Source organism: Salvelinus alpinus, chromosome 30 (genome assembly GCF_045679555.1).
Source record: "Salvelinus alpinus chromosome 30, SLU_Salpinus.1, whole genome shotgun sequence".
Classification (NCBI taxonomy): Eukaryota; Metazoa; Chordata; class Actinopteri; order Salmoniformes; family Salmonidae; genus Salvelinus; species Salvelinus alpinus.
Genome location: NC_092115.1, coordinates 8,176,336 through 8,193,691, shown reverse-complemented (window position 1 = coordinate 8,193,691; position 17,356 = coordinate 8,176,336).

Genomic DNA, 17,356 nt, shown 5'->3' with positions numbered 1-17,356 from the left:
GCCACACAGTCATGGGTGAACAGGGAGTACAGGAGAGGGCTGAGAACACACCCTTGTGGGGCCCCAGTGTTGAGGATCAACGGGGTGGAGATGTTGTTTCCTACCCCCACCACCTGGGGGCGGCCCGTCAGGAAGTCCAGGACCCAGTTGCACAGGGCGGGGTCTCGAACTTGATGACGAGTTTGGAGGATACTATGGTGTTAAATGCTGAGCTGTAGTCAATGTACAGCATTCTCACATAGGTATTCTTCTTGTCCAGATGGGTTAGGGCAGTGTGATTGTGATTGCGTAGTCTGTGAACCGATAGGGGCGGTATGCAAATTGGAGTAGGTCTAGGGTGTCAGGTAGGGTGGAGGTGATATGATCCTTGACTAGTCTCTCAAAGCACTTCATGGTGACGGAAGTGAGTGCTACGGGGCGATAGTCGATAGTCAACAATTCCACCATTAGTGTTGTGTGTTCTTTCCAAACAACTCAACTGTAGTTTCATCTGTCCACAGAATATTTTGCCAGTAGTGCTGTGGAACATCCAGGTGCACTTTTTCAAACTTCAGACTTGCAGCAAAGAAGCAGTGGCTTCTTCCGTGGTGTCCTCCCATGAACACCATTCTTGTTTAGTGTTTAACGTATCGTAGACTCGTCAACAGAGATGTTAGCGTGTTCCATATTTTTCTGTAAGTCTTTAGCTGACACTCTAGGATTCTGCTTAACCTCATTGAGCATTCTTCGCTGTGCTCTTGCAGTAATATTTGCAGGATGGCCAGTCCTAGGGAGAGTAGCAACAGTGCTGAACTTTCTCAATTTATAGATAATTTGTCTTTCCGTGGACTGATGAACATCAAGGCTTTTAGAGCTACTTTTGTAACCCTTTCCAGCTTTATGCAAGCCAACCATTCTTAATCTTAGGTCTTCTGAGATCTCTTTTGTTCAAGGCATGGTTCACATCAGGCAATGCATCTTGTGAATAGCATACAAAAAATGTGTGAGTGTTTTTTATAGGGCAAGGCAGCTCTAACCAACATCTCCAATCTCGTCTCATTGATTGGACTCCAGGTTAGCTGACTCCTGAATCCAATTAGCTTTTGTTATTTTCCTAGGGGTTTACATGCTTTTTCCAAACTACACTGTGAATGTTTAAATGATGTATTCAATATAGACAATACAAATACAATAATTGATGTGTTATTAGTGTAAGCACACTATGTTTGTCTATTGTTGTGAAGATGAAGACCAGATCAAATCTGATGACCAATTTATGCAGAAATACAGATAATTCCAAAGGGTTCACATACTTTTTCTTTCAAAGAAAACAGCCCTATTATATGGTCCTAATAGTTAAAATAACAAGATTTACTTTTACATGTTGACCAGACCACGCGTGTACGTCCACGTGCGTGCCATCGCGCGCATGTTGATTTTGTCCACCCACACCAGACGCGATCAGGACACGTAGGTTGAAATATCAAAACAAACTCTGAACCAATTAATATAATATATATTATAATATATAATAATTATATAATTATATAATTATATAATATAATAATTACTATATTAATTTGGGGACAGGTCGAAAAGCATTAAACAATGTATGGCAATTTAGCTATCTAGCTTGCTGTTGCTAGCTAATTTGACCTGGAATATAAATATTGGGTTGTTATTTTACCTGAAATGCACAAGGTCCTCTATTCCAACAATTAATCCATAGATAAAAGGTTAAACCGAGTTTGTTTCTTGTAATCTCTCCTCCTTCAGGCTTCTTCTTTGGACTTTATATGGCTGTTGGCAAACCAACTTTAAGGTACATTACCACTACCAACTGGACTGGAGTGTGGACCTCAGTTCATCTTTCAATCACCCACGTGGGTATATGCTCCTAAAACCAGTGAGGAGATGGTAGAGGTGGGATTTACAGCGCATCAAGCGTCACAAATAGAACAAAGTTCTATTTTAGCGCCTGGCTACGCAGACTCGTGTGGGTGCAATGATTGAATAATATGTATGTGTCAATTTATTTTGCAATGCAAGCGTACGTGACGCGAGCGGTGTGGTCAGCATGTTAGGGATGTAACGATTCGCCGATACGCATCGGTCCCCGATGTAACTGCATCTGTCCACGGATTCCAAACTGATCCAAATGTAGCATGCATCGGTCCAAAAATGTATTCAAACGTTACGAATTGCCGATTCACTAAAATGTTTTGTTCTCTTTCTACCTTCCGAAAATACCTAATCTTTAGCTATACCTGCTAATCGGGGCTTACAATATATTTTATTTTGATTGTACAGGTTCACCATCAGCAATCGTTTTTTGTATTTTTTGCTCTCAACAGTCATTGTATGGTCATTTTTAGATATACAGGGTAAAGTTGGTCATTTCATAATGAGGAATCACTTTTGTGAGGTGCGCTGCATGGTGGGAGGAGAAAAGAAGCTGGGGTACACTGCGGTGGGGCTGTCCTTCCGTCCCCTCAGACGGGTTGCCGACACGTCCCGGCCCCCACTCAGCAGGGCCTGCGTGTAATGATGCGTCTCCACTGCTTCCAGGAGGCCCTCCAACGTCTGAGGCGCGCATAGACTCGCTGCACTCTTCATGTCGTGGGGTAGCGCCCGTAAGAAGCGGTCCGGGACCACTTTGTTGAGAATGGAGAGGGTGGATACGTCGGTTAGGAGCCATGCCCTGGTGACGCACAGTAGGTCGCTCATCTGGGCTCGGGGCTCCAGTCGTGGAACCGTTGAGCCCAATGGGCCAGGCTGTACACGTAGCGGCTGAGTATCTCCCGTTTGAGTCGTTCATGGCCCAATACGCCTTTTGGGCATTCCCAGAGAGAAACGGGGCCAGCAGACTGGCCCACTTCTGCCTTGGTCATCCTTCCCGTAGAGCTGTCCGTTCAAACGTACAGAGGTAGGTTTCAACGTCATCGTCTTCCGTTAGTTTGAGTAAAAACTGGTTGGGATGTAATTCAGGAGACGCTCCTCCTTGCAGCTTCCTGATTTCCTCAACGAGGCGGACGTTTTGTAATCGCTGTTCCTCCAGCGTTCGTTCCTGAACCGCCTGTTGTGCTTGTTGGGCCCGGACGAACTGAGCTATCAACTCGTCCATGCTGATGCTGCGTAAACGTCAACCCTGATCTGACCACGTTATCAGATTGCCCGCATTTCACGGGTGTTTATTAAATAATAAATCAGAAGAAAAGGATAGGTCTCCCCCATGAGACCCTCTCCGGGATACCTTCTTCTGGGCTCCGGGTCTTGCTTTATCCTGTCGGGGACACAAACTCAACTCCCTCGTCTTAGCTTGGGCACCGTCTCCAACTACACGGAAGTCACCTTACTTCCCTCAGTCCTCTCTTGTCCTCTCAATCAGCCCTTGATTACTCACCAACTCCCCAATCACCCCCAATTAGTCCTGGGCGGAGAGCCCGTCGAGACCTGGCACGTCAAGCAGATGGAGCCATCGCCTCGTGATGTATACTCCATCTGTCACCAGTCCTCGACGAGTCTCCCCCTGGTGGCTGACCTGCTGTACGCCACATGATTATTTCTCCTTTATTTAACCAGGTAGGCCAGTTGGGAACAAATTCTCATTTACAACTGCGACCTGGCCAAGATAAAGCAAATCAGTGCGACACAAACAACAACACGGGCAAAAATATAAACACAGCATGCAACAATTTCAAAGAGTTTACTGAGTTACAGTTCATATAAAGCAATCAGTCAATTTAAATGAATTCATTAGTCCCTGTTCTATGGATTTAAAATGACTGTGCAGGAGTTCAGCCATGGGCGGGCCTGGGAGGGCATAGGCCCACCCACTTGGGAGCCAGACCCACCTCCTGGTGAGCCAGGCCAGCCAATTAGAAGAGTTTTTCCCCACAAAAGGGCTTTATTTCAGATAGAAATACTCCTCAGTTTCATCAGCTGTCAGGGTGGCTAGTCTCAGACGATCTCGCAGATGAAGAAGCCGGATGTGGAGGTCCTGGGCTGGCATGGTTACCTATAGAGATCTGTAGGAAGGGAGGTTTTGCCCTTAATAAACCATCACATCATGAAAACTGATTTGTGATCGGTCATAGTTAATGGTTGAAGTGAAGGCGTTCATTCATAGAGTTTAGTTAAGCAGGGAATTCCAAAAGTTCTTCCTGGTTGCCTGTATAGATCACGGAAATGTCATCCAAATATCTCAGAATTAGGAGAATATTGGAGAGAGAAAAGCGTTAAGGTGTGTATTCAGCACAACGTGTTTTTCATAAATTCCTAGATATAGGTTAGCATAATTAGCAGCCAAAGTGCTCCCCATCGCTGTCCCTTTTGGTCTGAAGGAAAAAGTCTCCTCTGAAGAGAAAATAGTTGGAGGTTAGTACCAGTTCAGCCAAGTCCACAGTACATATTGGTGCTGGGTAGAGCATTAGGGGGACGCTCATTGAGGTAGAACATGGGGGCCTCTAGGCCGCCCTGATTGAGGATTTTAGTATATAGACTGGTGACATCAGGTATATGGTTCACAGATTTAAAAAATATTTATATAATCAATAGAGTCTCTAGTATATGTGGGGAGGGAGATCGTCCAGGGTTTCACAAAATGGTCTACAAAAGGCAGAGATATTCTCTGTCAGAGATCCATACCTACTCACAATGGCCCTGCCTGGTATAGGTGCTATTGAATTTTGGGTAGAGCGTATATGTGTTGTTGGCCAGTCAACTTTCATAAACTCATATTCTGGCTTTGTAATTTCCCATTTATTCAATTTTTTTGGGACAATTTATCATGGATCAGAGACTTTAATTGATTCGTAGGGTCCTTTGGGAGTCTTTTGTAAAAATTCATCATCACTAAGTTGTCTCAGAATTTCCTTTTCATATTCTGCTGCATTTAGTATCACTGTTGCACCTCCTTTGTCGGCAGGTTTTATAATGATACTGGAGTCATTGTTCAGTTCCATAAGAGATTCTTTCTCTGCTTTTGTCCCTGATCTGTTTCACCGGTCTTGTGCTTGTCTCCACCCCCCTCCAGCTTTCACCCATCTTCCCCATTATCCTCTGTGTATTTATACCTGTATTTTCTGTCTTGTCTGTTGCCAGTTCGTCTGGTTTGCCAAGACAACCAGCGGTTTTCTCCTTGCGCCTGATTTTCCCAGTCTCTGTCTTTTCTCGTCCTCCTGGTTCTGACCCTTGCCTGTCCTGACTGAGCCCACCAGCCAGACCATTCTGCCTGCCCCTGATCTTGAGCCTGCCTGCCTGACCATTCTGCCTGCCCCTGATCTCGAGCCTGCCTGCCTGACCATTCTGCCTGCCCCTGATCTCGAGCCTGCCTGCCTGACCATTCTGCCTGCCCTGATCTCGAGCCTGCCTGCCTGACCATTCTGCCTGCCCCTGATCTCGAGCCTGCCTGACTGCCTGACCATTCTGCCTGCCCCTGATCTCGAGCCTGCCTGCCTGACCATTCTGCCTGCCCCTGATCTCGAGCCTGCCTGCCTGACCATTCTGCCTGCCCCTGATCTCGAGCCTGCCTGACTGCCTGACCATTCTGCCTGCCCCTGATCTCGAGCCTGCCTGCCTGACCATTCTGCCTGCCCCTGAGCTGGAGCCTGCCGGCAGGACCATTCTGCCTGCCCCTGATCTCGAGCCTGCCTGCCTGACCATTCTGCCTGCCCTGATCTCGAGCCTGCCTGCCTGACCATTCTGCCTGCCCTGATCTCGAGCCTGCCTGCCTGACCATTCTGCCTGCCCCTGATCTCGAGCCTGCCTGCCTGACCATTCTGCCTGCCCCTGATCTCGAGCCTGCCTGCCTGACCATTCTGCCTGCCCCTGATCTCGAGCCTGCCTGCCTGACCATTCTGCCTGCCCCTGATCTCGAGCCTGCCTGCCTGACCATTCTGCCTGCCCCTGATCTCGAGCCTGCCTGCCTGACCATTCTGCCTGCCCTGATCTCGAGCCTGCCTGCCTGACCATTCTGCCTGCCCTGATCTCGAGCCTGCCTGCCTGACCATTCTGTCTGCCCCTGATCTCGAGCCTGCCTGCCTGACCATTCTGCCTGCCCCTGATCTCGAGCCTGCCTGCCTGCCTGACCATTCTGCCTGCCCCTGATCTCGAGCCTGCCTGCCTGCCTGACCATTCTGCCTGCCCCTGATCTCGAGCCTGCCTGCCTGACCATTCTGCCTGCCCCTGATCTCGAGCCTGCCTGCCTGACCATTCTGCCTGCCCCTGATCTCGAGCCTGCCTGCCGCCCTGTACCGTTTTGGACTCTGACCTGGTTATGAACTCTTGCCTGTTCCCGACCTGCCTTTAGCCCCTTAGACTATAATAAATATCAGAGCTCAAACCATCTGCCTCCCGTGTCCGCATCTGGGTCTCACCTTGTGTCGTTATAGCTTTGGACATATTGTGTAATACCTTGCATTCTTTTTTCTTAGCCAGGAGATTATGTACATCTTTCTCAACTAGACAGCAATATGTTTCAAGAGAGGCATTTCTTTTAGGTGCTACAAATGTGCTTTTCCATCTTAAAATATGTATTTTCCCTCGTCATGTCCTCAGGGAGAGAGTCAGGTTCATTGTCATTCAGGGGGGAAAAACATTAACACTGTTTCCTGTCTGGTTATTAAAGTCGTTCAATAGATTAACATTGGCAAGTGCATAGGTAGCAACCACATTACCAAAAAAAAAAAAACTCTGTCAATAATTATTATGACCTCTTCCCTGTGCTGTTCGGTGCATTACATAAGGATCAGATGTATTGGAACATTCACTTACTGGTGCATCATGGGATGGACATCTGAAATGAATGAAGAGTTAGACCATGTAAGTCTTGACTGAACTCTTAGTCCTGATTACTCCCTGCATGGACCCTCATTTAAAGGTAAAACTGAACATGTATCTGAAAAAATGTATCTTGTTATGTAAAAAATAAAATAATTAAGGGCCCCAAAGAGACAACTCACAAATACTCAGAAAACAAACACATCAATTGTGAAATTAATATTCTTACTGACCTTCTTTAGTATAGATAGAGGCATCTCAAAACAAACTCTTCAATCAATCATGATTTTTTTTTAAACAAAGCCATCACAATATATTTGAGAAGAATGTATAGTACACATCCACTTGTACTGCGTGTCCCAGGTTTTGTACTGTGTGTCCCAGGTCTTGTACTGAGGGTCCTAGGTTTTGTACTGTGTGTCCCAGGTCTTGTACTGCGTGTCCCAGGTCTTGTACTGCGTGTCCCAGGTCTTGTACTGAGTGTCCCAGGTCTTGTACTGTGTGTCCCAGGTTTTGTACTGCGTGTCCCAGGTCTTGTACTGAGTGTCCCAGGTCTTGTACTGAGTGTCCCAGGTTTTGTACTGTGTGTCCCAGGTCTTGTACTGAGTGTCCCAGGTATTGTACTGCGTGTCCCAGGTCTTGTACTGTGTGTCCCAGGTCTTGTACTGCGTGTCCCAGGTCTTGTACTACGTGTCCCAGGTCTTGTACTGAGTGTCCCAGGTCTTGTACTACGTGTCCCAGGTCTTGTACTGCGTGTCCCAGGTCTTGTACTGCGTGTCCCAGGTCTTGTACTGAGTGTCCCAGATCTTGTAATGTGTGTCCCAGATCTTGTACTGAGTGTCCCAGGTCTTGTACTGAGTGTCCCAGGTCTTGTACTGAGTGTCCCAGGTCTTGTACTGAGTGTCCCAGGTCTTGTACTGAGTGTCCCAGGTCTTGTACTGAGTGTCCCAGGTCTTGTACTGAGTGTCCCAGGTCTTGTACTACGTGTCCCAGGTCTTGTAGTACGTGTCCCAGGTCTTGTAGTACGTGTCCCAGGTCTTGTACGGCGTGTCCCAGGTCTTGTACTACGTGTCCCAGGTCTTGTACTACGTGTCCCAGGTCTTGTACTGCGTGTCCCACGTCTTGTACTACGTGTCCCAGGTCTTGTACTGAGTGTCCCAGGTCTTGTACTGAGTGTCCCAGGTCTTGTACTGAGTGTCCCAGGTCTTGTACTGAGTGTCCCAGGTCTTGTACTGCGTGTCCCAGGTCTTGTACTACGTGTCCCAGGTCTTGTACTACGTGTCCCAGGTCTTGTACTGAGTGTCCCAGGTTTTGTACTGTGTGTCCCAGGTCTTGTACTGAGTGTTCCAGGTTTTGTACTGTGTGTCCCAGGTCTTGTACTGCGTGTCCCAGGTCTTGTACTGAGTGTCCCAGGTCTTGTACTGCGTGTCCTAGGTCTTGTACTACGTGTCCTATGTCTTGTACTGCGTGTCCTAGGTCTTGTACTGAGTGTCCCAGGTCTTGTACTGAGTGTCCCAGGTCTTGTACTGAGTGTCCCAGGTCTTGTACTGAGTGTCCCAGATCTTGTACTGTGTGTCCCAGATCTTGTACTGAGTGTCCCAGGTCTTGTACTGAGTGTCCCAGGTCTTGTACTGCGTGTCCCAGGTCTTGTACTGCGTGTCCCAGGTCTTGTACTGAGTGTCCCAGGTCTTGTACTACGTGTCCCAGGTCTTGTACTACGTGTCCCAGGTCTTGTACTACGTGTCCCAGGTCTTGTACTGAGTGTCCCAGATCTTGTACTGTGTGTCCCAGATCTTGTACTGAGTGTCCCAGGTCTTGTACTGAGTGTCCCAGGTCTTGTACTGAGTGTCCCAGGTCTTGTACTGCGTGTCCTAGGTCTTGTACTGCGTGTCCTAGGTCTTGTACTGCGTGTCCCAGGTCTTGTACTGCGTGTCCCAGGTCTTGTACTGAGTGTCCCAGGTCTTGTACTGAGTGTCCCAGGTTTTGTACTGTGTGTCCCAGGTCTTGTACTGAGTGTCCCAGGTCTTGTACTGAGTGTCCCAGGTTTTGTACTGAGTGTCCCAGGTTTTGTACTGAGTGTCCCAGGTTTTGTACTGTGTGTCCCAGGTCTTGTACTGAGTGTCCCAGGTCTTGTACTGAGTGTCCCAGGTTTTGTACTGTGTGTCCCAGGTCTTGTACTGAGTGTCCCAGGTTTTGTACTGAGTGTCCCAGGTCTTGTAGTACGTGTCCTAGGTCTTCTACTGCGTGTCCCAGGTCTTGTACTGCGTGTCCCAGGTCTTGTACTGAGTGTCCCAGGTCTTGTACTGAGTGTCCCAGGTTTTGTACTGAGTGTCCCAGGTCTTGTACTGAGTGTCCCAGGTCTTGTACTGCGTGTCCCAGGTCTTGTACTGCGTGTCCCAGGTCTTGTACTGCGTGTCCCAGGTCTTGTACTGCGTGTCCCAGGTCTTGTACTGCGTGTCCCAGGTCTTGTACTGCGTGTCCCAGGTCTTGTACTGCGTGTCCCAGGTCTTGTACTGCGTGTCCCAGGTCTTGTACTGCGTGTCCCAGGTCTTGTACTACGTGTCCCAGGTCTTGGAGACAACGCTCAGGGAGCTCTGAGGAGCACCGCCTGAGAACCTCCAGGAAGAAAGATCCCCACCAGAAAAAGTATTTGGTTTATCATGGCAGTTAATTATAGAGACAAGCAAAAGATTTTCCGCCAGTCAACTAAAGGACGGTTTCATATATGCTCCCTGTCAGCGAAAGAAAAGGAAATAAACAACTTGAGAGGAAAATTGTTTGTTTGGGAATAGTCATTTTCCAGCTATCAGTACTCAGGGGAGAATAAGGCCTCAATGTTTGTACAGTATTTTTCTGTAATGGGTATGTTGCTTTGTCTATAGAAATAGTGTATTATACAGTGAACAGGGCCTGAAGCTACACACTATACACCTTGATGGGTGACCACAATGGCATGTTAGTTGGGAGTATGATTGATGACAGTAAGTACAATCTTACATAATGTCGTGATCCTCATTGGTAATTTCAACAAATGCAATGTACCCTTTGGTTTTGAGAGAACTTCTTAATAGCAGCTTCTCACCTCTTCATTATTTATGCCATCGTTTCGTTGCCATGGGAGAGTGACTGTCTGCCTGAAATGGACTGAAGTAGGTGAACATGTCCATTGTACATCACCAGACAAAGAATACTCATACTCTCTCTCTCTAACACACCCACCCACGCACAGCTGATACCATCATGCTAATGCTAATGTCGCTGGAGAGGTTTGAACCACAGCCGATTCCATCATGCTAATGCTAATGTCGCTGGAGAGAGTTGAACCACAGCTGATTCCATCATGCTAATGCTAATGTCGCTGGAGAGTTGAATCACAGCTGATTCCATCATGCTAATGCTAATGTCGCTGGAGAGGTTTGAATCACAGCTGATTCCATCATGCTAATCCTAATGTCGCTGGAGAGGTTTGAATCACAGCTGATTCCATCATGCTAATGCTAATGTCGCTGGAGAGGTTTGAATCACAGCTGATTCCATCATGCTAATGCTAATGTCGCTGGAGAGGTTTGAATCACAGCTGATTCCATCATGCTAATGCTAATGTTGCTGGAAAGGCCTGAACCTCAGAGGCAAATACAACCTAAATTAATGAGGAGTGCTATTGTGACCTTCTGGATCAAAGAGGCCTCCTCTCAATACACCTCGACTGTATATTACAAACACCTCTCTCTCTCTCGCTCTCTCCCCACGTCTCTTTCCTCTCTTTCTCCTCGATCAATCTCTCTCACTCTCTCTCCCCCTCTCACCCCCTCTCGCTTTCTCGCCTCTCCCCCTCTCTCTCGCGCTCTTTCTCCCCCTCTCACGTTCTCCCCATCTCTCCTCTCTCTCTCTCTCTCTCTCCTCCTCTCTCTCCCCCTCTCTCTCCCCCTCTCTCTCCCCCTCTCACCCCCTCTCACCCCCTCTCTCACCCCCTCTCTCTCCCCCTCTCTCTTTCTCCCCCTCTCTCTTTCTCCCCCTCTCTCTTTCTCCCCCTCTCACCTCTCTCACCCCTCTCTCCTCTCTCTCACTCTTACCCACTGCACAGAGAGAGTCACTTCCTACAATCCTCCCCCATTTGACCCCTGACTCTCAAGACACTTCATTATCTACAGTATGCGCTGTGTAATTTTGCACAGTTACAGATGTGGTGAGATATTCGTTTCCAGCGCTGGCAGTATACAAGATGGGGAGTGTAGGCACTGTAGAGGCTGGGGAGTGGAGATACTGTAGAGGCTGGGGAGTGGAGGCACTGTAGAGGCTGGGGAGTGGAGGCATTGTAGAGGCTGGGAAGGGGAGGCACTGTAGAGGCTGGGGAGAGGAGGCACTGTAGAGGCTGGGGAGAGGAGGCACTGTAGAGGCTGGGGAGAGGAGGCACTGTAGAGGCTGGGAAGGGGAGGCACTGTAGAGGCTGGGAAGGGGAGGCACTGTAGAGGCTGGGGAGTGTAGGCACTGTAGAGGCTGGGGAGAGGAGGCACTGTAGAGGCTGGGGAGAGGAGGCACTGTAGAGGCTGGGGAGAGGGGGCACTGTAGAGGCTGGGGAGAGGAGGCACTGTAGAGGCTGGGAAGGGGAGGCACTGTAGAGGCTGGGGAGTGGAGGCATTGTAGAGGCTGGGAAGGGGAGGCACTGTAGAGTCTGGGGAGTGGAGATACTGTAGAGTCTGGGGAGTGTAGGCACTGTAGAGGCTGGGGAGTGGAGATACTGTAGAGGCTGGGGAGTGTAGGCACTGTAGAGGCTGGGGAGTGGATATACTGTAGAGGCTGGGGAGGGGAGATACTGTAGAGGCTGGGGAGTGGAGATACTGTAGAGGCTGGGGAGGGGAGATACTGTAGAGGCTGGGGAGTGGAGACACTGTAGAGGCTGGGGAGTGGAAACACTGTAGACACAGCAGTGGTGTTACTGTACGTTTGTAGTAAAAGCTGTGTGTGGTCATAGATCATAGCCAATATCCATTTTATCACTTGGCACACCCATCGCTCACTATGGGAGTTTGACAATGTCATCTTGTTGTCTGTGGTTATAGCACTGCACATGTCATGGAAATGCAAAAGGTTTTCCTTCCTATGAGGATGGACTTGTTCTTCACCTCCAAGCGCAGGGCAATGTGAATTAATTTTGTATGGCTCTAGCAAATAGACGTGAGTTCAAATATTATTTGTTTACTTTCATATCCATTTGGTAGGCAGGGTTTGCTCTTTTGGGACTGTTCCAAATGCACGAGGCTAGAGTATTTAAAAGAAGACAATTACTATTGTAACCCAGGTCTGCTAGCAATATGAGCCTATATATCACAATTTATATTATATGAATATTATTCATGGACCCTCCCATATATGAACTATTTTCACACTGTTACGACAAGGTAACCTTGTTCATCGTGTGTGAGAATGCGTGGGCTTAGGCACATCTGCACATGTACTTTAGTTTGTTTTGTTGGAGAGGTTTTTTGGTTGATGTTGTTTACAAGTCATGTAGAGTGTCAAAGTCCAAATGCTGGAGTAACTTTTCTGTGTTTTTTAAAATTTCTTTTCATCGTCGAAAACCCTTCACCATCTTTCACAAAATCATGTAAAACACACCGAAAACATTCTTACAGTACTAAGTGTAAAACGTTAACCCTTACCACGTCCAAGGATTCAACATTTTCAAATGTATTTTCTTTATAATCTGAATCCTGGCTAAAAGGTGTTTTGTATGCAGAGTGCAGCGGAGTCTATAAAAAATGGTGCATCTCAGTATGTGTTAAAGAAGTAATGACTGGGTTGCAATGTATGACACAAGCCATTACACTGACATTTAATGTTCCCGCAGGAATGACGGAGACATACTACAGTACACGACTCAAGGTGACATAAAACAATGCCCTTGAAATCCTTCCCTCTCGTGGGTTCATAAAATCTGCCTCGTTTGAGACATCACAACCACTGTTCACAGCTAGATGCCAACGGCTTGTATTAAATTACAGGATAAGGTGTTATAATAATGTGTGTGTGTATTTTGGTGGTTGAGATTGGCAGAATACAAATGACGATATCTCACAAAAAAAATTGACAATAAGAACAGTGCCCGACAGTCTAATCAAACATCTATAGATTGTGAGTCTGTCTCCCGTCAATTCTTGATATAATATGAAAAGCCAGATGTATGACAATAACGTGGGATAGTGCTCTGAATAATCTCCTCTCCATGTCTCTGTAAACAAAGTGGAAAGGTGTTCAATGTAAAACTGTCAAGACAAAGCTTTTGCGCAGTTACGATCATAGTTTATAGTTGGTGTTTAAAATATTGAAAACACAATGTAATATTACTTCCAGAAAAGAGCAGCAGGGAGGAAATCCCAAAAAAACACATCTACATTTGTTGTAATATTTCCCTCTTCATAAAATGACTACAGAAACCCACGTTAGCTGATTTAAATGACTACAGAAACCCACGTTAGCGGATTTAAATGACTACAGAAACCCACGTTACCTGATTTAAATGACTACAGAAACCCACGTTAGCTGATTTAAATGACTACAGAAACCCACGTTACCTGATTTAAATGACTACAGAAACCCACGTTAGCTGATTTAAATGACTACAGAAACCCACATTACCTGATTTGAATGACTACAGAAACCCACGTTAGCGGATTTAAATGACTACAGAAACCCACGTTAGCGGATTTAAATGACTACAGAAACCCACGTTACCTGATTTAAATGACTACAGAAACCCACGTTAGCTGATTTAAATGACTACAGAAACCCACGTTACCTGATTTAAATGACTACAGAAACCCACGTTAGCTGATTTAAATGACTACAGAAACCCACATTACCTGATTTGAATGACTACAGAAACCCACGATACCTGATTTAAATGACTACAGAAACCCACATTACCTGATTTAAATGACTACAGAAACCCACGTTACCTGATTTAAATGACTACAGAAACCCACGTTACCTGATTTAAATGACTACAGAAACCCACGTCACCTGATTTAAATGACTACAGAAACCCACGATACCTGATTTAAATGACTACAGAAACCCACGTCACCTGATTTAAATGACTACAGAAACCCACGTTACCTGATTTGAATGTGAATCATAAAAGCACAATGTTGACGTTTCATACTAAGAAACCCCGAGATCCACGTTGACGGTTTGTACTGAGAAACCCTGAGATCCATGTTGATGGTTTGTACTGAGAAACCCCAAGATCCATGTTGATGGTTTGTACTGAGAAACCCCGAGATCCACGTTGACGGTTTGTACTGAGAAACCCCGAGATCCACGTTGACGGTTTGTACTGAGAAACCCTGAGATCCATGTTGATGGTTTGTACTGAGAAACCCCGAGATCCAGGTTGATGGTTTGTACTGAGAAATCCCGAGATCCACGTTGACGGTTTGTACTGAGAAACGCTGAGATCCATGTTGATGGTTTGTACTGAGAAACCCCAAGATCCATGTTGATGGTTTGTACTGAGAAACCCCGAGATCCATGTTGACGGTTTGTACTGAGAAACCCTGAGATCCACGTTGATGGTTTGTACTGAGAAACCCTGAGATCCACGTTGACGGTTTGTACTGAGTAACCCTGAGATCCATGTTGACGGTTTGTACTGAGAAACCCTGAGATCCATGTTGATGGTTTGTACTGAGAAACCCTGAGATCCATGTTGATGGTTTGTACTGAGAAACCCTGAGATCCATGTTGATGGTTTGTACTGAGTAACCCTGAGATCCATGTTGATGGTTTGTACTGAGTAACCCTGAGATCCACGTTGATGGTTTGTACTGAGTAACCCTGAGATCCATGTTGATGGTTTGTACTGAGTAACCCTGAGATCCACGTTGATGGTTTGTACTGAGTAACCCTGAGATCCACGTTGATGGTTTGTACTGAGTAACCCTGAGATCCACGTTGACGGTTTGTACTGAGAAACGCTGAGATCCATGTTGATGGTTTGTACTGAGAAACCCTGAGATCCATGTTGATGGTTTGTACTGAGAAACCCTGAGATCCATGTTGATGGTTTGTACTGAGTAACCCTGAGATCCATGTTGACGGTTTGTACTGAAACAGTGTTGCTTACTTTGTAAAAGTAGTATAATAGTGTCTGTCTGTGATGCGAAATGATCAGGATTGTCTCTGAATGGGAATGTCTTTATAAACTATTTTATTTGTTTTTAGGCCTACGCAGGCTATGCCCACAGCAGCTCAACAGGGTTGTGTTAATTAGAAATTAAACAAGAAAACTAATTGAAACCATTGCTTGATGTTTTGGGGTTTTAGGCTGGGTTTCTGTACAGCACTTTGTGACATCAGCTGATGTAAGAAGGGCTATATAAATACATTTGATTGGTTGATTGATTGGAGTGGTCCAATAAGAAACTTTTTAGTTTTCTGTTTCAAAATGTTTTTTCAAAATGTTTCTCCATTGTCTGCTCTAATGAACAGGACCCTTATAGATTATCATTACAGTGTGATGGGTCTCATGTGATGTACACTGCAGATGTCATTAACATTTGCTCATCTGATAAATAAGCATTTCCAACAATTCTGTAAAGGTCTATGACTAGGTAAATGGGGAAGTAACTACATCACAAAGCTTTTTCTCCTGTCAGAGTACCAATAACCACTTTACGCCATGACATTTCTTGGAATCTCAGGAATAGCTTTAATCTCTCATTCTTTTCTAAAAGACACTTAATAAAAAATACCGTAAATAACATGGCTCAGTTTTAAGATGTTCTGGTTGGACGCACAAGGACAGCGTGCATGCCCCTATGTTCCTCGTCCTCTGTAGCTCAGATGGTAGAGCATGGCGCTTGTAATGCAAGGACAGTGGGTTTGATAAATGGCATATATTATTATATTCGGATTGTGCTTTTACAGTAATCCTTCTACGATCTACAGTGCATTTGGAAAGTTCAGACCCCTTGACTTTTTTCATCATTTTGTTACGTTACAGCCTTATTCTAAAATTGATTACATTAATTTTTTTCCTCATCAATCTACACACAATATCCCATAATGACAAAGCAAAAATTGTTTATTTGAAATTGTTGCAAATATATAAAATACTGAAATATGACATTTATATATGTCTTCGGAACCTTTACTCAGTACTTTGTTGAAGCAACTTTGGCAGCGATTACAGCCTTGAGTCTTCTTGGGTATGACGCTACAAGCTTGGCACACCTGTATTTGGGGAGTTTCTCCCATTCCTCTCTACAGATCGTCTCAAGCTCTGTCAGGTTGGATGAGGAACTTCGCTGCACAGCTATTTTCAGGTCTCTCCAGAGATGTTCGATTGGGTACGGGCTCTCGCTGGGCCACTGAATGGCATTCAGAGACTTGTCCCGAAGCCACTTCTGCGTTTTCTTGGCTGTGTGCTTATGGTCGTTGTCCTGTTGGAAGGTGAACCTTCGCCCCAGTCTGAGGTCCTGAGCGCTATGGAGAAGGTTTTCGTCAAGGATCTCTATGTACTTTGCTCTGTTCATCTTTCCCTCGATCCTGACTAGTCTCCCAGTTCCTCTCACTGAAAAACATCCCCACAGCTTGATGCTGCCACCACCATGCTTCACCTAGGGATGGTGCCAGGTTTCCTCCAGACGTGACGCTTGGCATTCAGGCCAAAGAGTTCAATCTCGGTTTCATCACAACAGAGAATATTGTTTCTTATGGTCTTTAGGTGCCTTTTGGCAAACTCCAAGCGGGCTGTCATGTGCCTTTTACTGAGGAGTGTCTTCCGTCTGGCCACTCTACCATAAAGGCCTAATTGGTGGAGTGCTGCAGAGATGGTTGTCCTTCTGGAAGGTTCTCCCATCTCCACAGAGGAACTGTAGAGCTCTGTCAGAGTGACCATCGGGTTCTTGGTGACCTCCTTGACCAAGGCCCTTCTCCCCCGATTGCTCAGTTTGGCCGGGCGGCCAGCTCTAGGAAGAGTCTTGGTGGTTCCAGACGTCTTCCATTTAAGAATGATGGAGGCCACTGTGTTCTTGTGGACCGTCAAGTCTGCAGAAATGTTTTGGTAGCCTAACCCAGATCTGTGCCCCAACACAATCCTGTCTCGGAGCTCTATGGACAATTCCTTTGACCTCATGGTTTTTGCTCTGACATAAACTGTCAACTGTGGGACCATATATAGACAGGTGTGTGCCTTTCCAAATCATGTCCAATCAATTGAATTTACCACAGATGGAATTCAATCAAGTTGTAGAAACATCTGTAGTCGGAGAATCAGAATTAGCTCGGTAACATAGATAATTAAGATGTCTTATCTGCTCATTATGCTTATATGATTAAAACTGTTGAACTAATGTTATTGGAATATATCCCTTTGGACTCTGGTGTTGGCAGTTGCTCTTCCTCCCTCATATGGGCCTCAGTCACCTGGGGCCCAGAGAGGGGTGAAGTCAGGCTTGTCTATCACATGTCCCTGTTGCTATGCAGAATATCAGAAAGAGAAGAGGACAGGAGGGAGCATTGTCTTTATACGTGGGTATGTATCTAATACAAACCATATGAAGGGATGACGTGATTAATGGGCAAAAAGTTACTT